At 39.9% G+C, this 5,981-nt stretch overlaps 1 long non-coding RNA gene across 1 annotated transcript; it reads left to right on the plus strand.

Annotated features, from left to right (window-relative positions):
* Positions 1-5,186: 5,186 nt before the first annotated feature.
* Positions 5,187-5,764, plus strand: LOC145168900 (uncharacterized). Its single transcript, XR_013742162.1, has 4 exons — positions 5,187-5,263; positions 5,399-5,446; positions 5,555-5,599; positions 5,676-5,764. It is a non-coding gene; the product is annotated as an uncharacterized LOC145168900 (long non-coding RNA).
* The last annotated feature ends 217 nt before the right edge of the window (positions 5,765-5,981 follow it).

Consider the following 5,981-nt stretch of genomic DNA (forward strand, 5'->3'; position numbering starts at 1 on the left):
TTTCGGTATCATGTTGTAAGAGCGAACAACCAAGTTTGTGATTTCTCAGTTGCTGATTTTCCTCTAATGAACTTGAATGATCTGATTCAAGTTGCATTGATTCTGAAGGACATAGAGGTTTCGCAACTTTAGGGGACTGACAAAGAAGTTTTGAGACTTGGTCTTGGGCATATCAAAATCTTCATAGATAATTACTATGATTGTCTGGCATTGACTGATGTTGAGTTAGCATCAGCAATGGGAAAGGAAGTGGATGTTGCAATGGAATTTCCGAAGACCCAAGCTGAATTGAAGAAGTATGCTGATGGGGAGATTTGCTTGAAGCCATTTGGAATGGTATTTGCTGGAAAAGACAAGAATAGCAAAGCAAAGAGATTTTTGTTCCACACTTCTGAGATTGAAAGATATACCACTTCACAATATACGAACTTCATTGTTCGTATGAATAATTGCAGGAAAAACAATGATGGTGATAAGGTGGAGTTGAGGAAGATTATTACATGGTACTCAGAGATACGAAGGACGATGCATTTTGCTGCACAGATTCTCACGAATTGAGAATTTTCGACATGATTACAAAGGGGGAGATTGTAGAGTCGAAGTTTGTTGTAATATCACTACTAGAAAAATAGCATTTTACGATGCGCAATTAATGACACACACTGATAGAGGACGCGCATTTGTGCGTGCCCTAAAAATTAATGTCAGTTTTCCAAAATTTGAAGGATAGAGGACACGCATTTTTGCGTGCCCTAAAATTAGTGTCAGAAAAAAAAATACGGAGGGCACCTATTAAAAAATGTGTGTCGTGTAATTGTGTCGCTTTATATTTTTTTTAGGAAACACGCGTTTTTAGGGGGGAAAATGAAATCCAAAACATTAACCCCTGCCTATTCATCCCAAAAATTCCCCGCCTCTTCGAATTAGGGCCTTCGTCTTCATCCACAGCTTCCTCAATTCCTCATTCCATCACCTCAACCAAAAACCTAATTCTCGGTTCCAACAAGTTCTTACACTCTTAATTCGACCCTAATGAGCTGAGAATTTAGGGTTCTTACCTCCCAGTTATCAATTTGAGCCGATGATTTAGGGTTCCTAAATCTGACCCTAATTTTTTCTATCTCACTCTCGTATTTCCATCTCATCCCTCTCGCCTGGTTCAAAACACGTAAGGGGCGACGAACACACTATTTCATTGCATATTTTGGTCTTCACCAAGATCTAGTTTCCATGTAAGCTTTACGTTTCGAGCCCAAACCATCCTCACGCGATGTCATCAGCTTCTCTTACTTACGCATCTACAGTCGGTGGTTCTTTGTCTAGAAGCACCACTCCCGAACCTCAAATCGTGGCTACGCTCCATCATCACCACACGCTGCTCGGTTCTGGATTTGTTAGGGCTTGTTTCATCCATTCATTGCCTCCCTACCACAAGCGATCTTATAACTCTGCCCAATCGACCCCCTTCAATCATCTTTTATATATCTTCATATGGTAAGAGCTTCAAGATTTATCTCTTTCCCAATTAGTGAGTTCTTTTGTTTTTACTTGATTACTAAGTTTGTTCTTGCTCGATCTTCGCATGTTTCCTGGAATTTTGCTTGTTAATCGCTTTATTTGCCACGAAGATACAAGCTCTTCAGATACTCTGGTCAAAGACATCACTGGCTCCCCTCCCGTCGCTACGGTCGGTCTTCCTTCTCCTCGCCGCCGTCACCACTGCTTCCTCCACCCTCGCCGGCGTCAGACCTTCTTTCTCCTTGCCAACGTCCTTTTCTTCCTTCCTGTCGGGGGCATCCTGAACTCGTTTGGTAAGAGTTTTGGGTTAGGGTTCTTAATTTTTTGATTTGCATATTACTGGGATTTCTTTGATTTTTTTTTAATATCATTCGAACCATCTTTATCTTTCAATAAAAAACCCAATTTTTTGGGGTAAGTTTGAGTTTTTTTTAATGTTTTGTTTGTTTTTTTGAGTTACATAATACTGGGATTTCTTCGATTTTGTTGGTTTCTTAATATTTTGTGTTATATTTTTGTTTATGCATTTCAATTTTTTTTACTGTTTCTTGTTTGACACTGGAGTTTAATCTGAAGTACATTACTTGTAATTGAAGCTCTTAATACAACATCACATAGTTGTCGTCAAGTTATGGTTTAAAATTCATCTTTGTCCATTGATTTATCTTTGAAATATACAATCAGGTACTTTCCCATAAGATTTATCTTTGTCCATTGATTTATCTTCAAGCATTTCTAATAGATACTTGGCAAGAAGGGTTTGGAGGATCTGGTTACAATATTCGTTGATTGGTAGTTGCACAAGTGAGTCTTCCTCTTTTTAATGCTTTTGAAATGCAAATTTCTCATCCTGAGTCCATGATGTGCTTCGCACTTTAATGGACTGGAATACTTTTCATTTACTCAGTTTGAAAAGTGAGTTAGATTACTAATCTCTATCATCTTGCCTTAGGGAAACCCCATTTTAGGGGTTCACGTTTATCTGTACTCTGAAGATGTCAAGGAAGTGCACTGCCCACAGGGTTCTGGTAACCCTTCTGGACATAGAACTGCACTTTGCCATGCCATATTTGATGCTGATGGAACATTTATATTTAATTCAATTCCATGCGGTAATATTTTAGATTCTCTTCCTCTCCCTTGATTAGATATGGCACTGAATCTGTTCATTCCAGCAAAATTTGCATGGAGAAAACCTTCCTCTAGAAATTTGTATCTTTTCATGTTTTTGAGGGTTCATGCTAACTTGCTTTACCATTTAAAAAGATTCATCAGTTGTAGGATTATTGTAAAACATGAAAATATACTATGAACTACCATATCATTACATTAGGTGGCCAAGGGGCTGTTCGATAAAACTGTACCATTTATTTATGTTAATGTATATATAAATTATTATTAAGTAGTATTTATTAGGATTAAATTAATGGTTAGATTTTGGCCTTATCACATATTCTATTATGGTATCAGAGAATTACGTTCCTTCCTAATTGGCGCTAACCCTAATCGCATCTCTCCCTCTCTTCTCGTTCTTCTTCTTTTGATCACCTCCACCACTCTCTAATGGCAGGACCAACAACCCCCCTTCACCCTGCAGTCACTGTCACGAACATCAAGAATTACATACCAATCCTCCTTGATACGGATGACAGCCAATACACATCTTGGGCCGAACTTTTCAAGATACACTGTCGTGCGTTCCAGGTTCTTGATCATATCATTCCACCTGCTTCATCTACTTCTACCAAAGAAAAAGATCCTAAAGCCGATGAACAGTGGTCACACCTGGATGTCATTGTGTTACAATGGATATACGGGACGATTTCTAAAGATCTCCTCATAACCATTCTCTCGCCAGGAACCACCGCTGCCGCCGCCTGGAAGGCCATTGAAAACATCTTTATAGACAGTAAACCAGCCCGTGCTCTCCACCTTCACCAGAAATTCGCAAATGTCAAGCTCGAAAACTTTCCTAACATGGCGGCATGTTGCCAAGAAGTTAAAAATCTATCTGATCAGCTAACTAATGTCGAGGCTCCTGTAGACAATCAGCGGCTTGTTCTACAGCTTATCTCCGGGCTCTCGGATCAATATGACAGCATCGCCACTCTTCTCCAACAATCCACTATGTTACCCGACTTCTACACCGCCCGCTCTAAACTTTGTCTCGAGGAAACCAGAAAATCGCTGCATAACCCACCCGTCACCGCCCTCACTGCCTCCATCACCGCACCAGCAGCGAACGTCGTCGGCATAGCCTCCTCTGATCAGCGGGACAACGGAACATATTCTCAGTCGCAGCAGCCCCGGTCCTCTGGTCGGGGCCATTCAGATGGATCTTATCGTGGGCGGGGTCGAGGTGGACGGGGCAGAGGACGGGGACGCGGACGTGGGCGCGGTTTCTCCTACTCCCAACAGCCTCCATGGTATTTCTGGAACGCACCAACATGGACCACTCCACCGGTTCCTTATCCCACTGCACCACAACAGCGATACCCGATGACACGCCATCCTGCCGCTGGCATTCTCGGACCTTCTCCGGCACATGCTTACACCTCAGAAGCTTCGTACACCCCTACCAACATTGAGCAAGCCATGCATACCATGACACTCAACCCCGACCCCAACTGGTACGCTGACACGGGCGCGACAAATCACATGGCAAACACGACAGGTAAAATCTCAACTTATTTCAATAATAGCGGACCAAACCGTATCGTTGTTGGCAACGGCTCTTACATTCCGATACATGGCTCCGGACACACCACACTTCCACCTCCCTTCCCTCCTCTCAAACTCTATAATATCTTACTTGCTCCTCATCTTATTAAAAACTTGTTATCTATTCGTCGCCTTACAACAGATAATTCCGTTGCCGTTGAATTTGACCTTTTTGGTTTACTTGTGAAGGATTACCGGACGCAGATTCCTATCCTGCGATGTGATAGCACCGGATATCTTTACCCTCTCACACAACCAAATGCACAAGTTACTAGTCCGTCTGCTTTTGCTGCTCTGTCTCAAGACTTTTGGCATCGTCGTTTGGGACATCCCGGCTCCTCTTCTTTACGCATTTTGAATAAAAACAACTTTATTTCTGTTCGTTCTTTTTCCAATAAAAACATATGTCAGTCTTGTGTGTTTGGAAAACAAATAAAATTACCTTTTTATGCTTCTACATCTTTTACCTGTTTACCTTTTGATATTGTCCATAGTGATCTTTGGACCTCCCCCGTGCTTAGTTCGGGAGGTCACCGCTATTATGTCTTGTTTATTGATGATTTCACAAATTACCTATGGACTTTTCCCCTGTCTAACAAATCACAAGTTTTCTCCATCTTTCTTGCTTTTCACAAACATATCACCACTCAATTTGAACGCCCAATAAAAACCTTTCAATGTGATAACGGCACGGAATACAACAACCAATTCTTTCACAATTTTTGTACATCCAACGGCATGGCTTTCCGATTCTCTTGCCCTCACGCATGGGAACTTAATATAGCCTCACCAAGTGATGGTTAGCTTTATTGTATTAGGAAAGGAAAGTCTCGAACAGCACAAATTCCTCATTTTGATTGGACAGGGTATTGTTTTAGACAAAGCTTCATATTCTTTTTAGCACCTTTCTCTGAACTATCTTTTTCATATTTCCTAATATTTTTGCAGACCATTAAGGCCTTATCCCATATCATAAAAATGTGTAATACCTGCAGGAATTGAGCTACCTGATTGGGCAGTTGATGTAAGTCATTAACATCAAGATTCATGACTAAATTTTTGTAATAAGCTTCTATTTATATATTCTTTGATATGTTTGCAGACATTTTATATTCATTAGATGTATTTTTCTGATGATATTAAACGTGTAACTTTGTAGGGAACTCCAAAAATCGAGCCCATTAGTGATCTGCAACATGTTGTTGAGGTAATCTATTTTTTCTATTCATGTTGGAGAGCTTTTTTCTTAATTTATGGTAATCTATTTTTTCTATTCATGTTGGAGAGCTTTTTCAAATGCTATTGTTTTCTGAAGATAAAAACTCCAGAGCAAATTGAGAGAATGAGAGAAACTAGCCGAGTAACTTTATTACAAATCTTGAGCAAGTAGTAAAATCATCAGTTATAAGTTATTAAAAATACATATTATTTCACAGATAGCAAGAGAAGTTTTAGATGCAGCTGCTCGTGTTGTGCGTCCTGGTGTGACTACTGTTGAAATTGATGTTGTTGTCCATGAAGCAACCATTGTTGTTGGTATGTGGATATGTAATTCATCATTCTTTTTTTTTGAAAAAAAATGAAATGTATTCTTATTATTAATTTATAGTTGAAAGTTACACTGATGAAATTTACAATTTCTCACTGCAGGAGCATATCCATCTCCATTAAATAATCAGTTCTTTCCAAATTATCATTTCTTTCCAAAATCTTGCTCACTGAGTCAACCCATTTTCTCCTAC

Source organism: Lactuca virosa, chromosome 4 (assembly GCF_052849685.1).
Source record: "Lactuca virosa cultivar CGN04683 chromosome 4, Lactuca_virosa_CGN04683_v6, whole genome shotgun sequence".
NCBI lineage: Eukaryota > Viridiplantae > Streptophyta > Magnoliopsida > Asterales > Asteraceae > Lactuca > Lactuca virosa.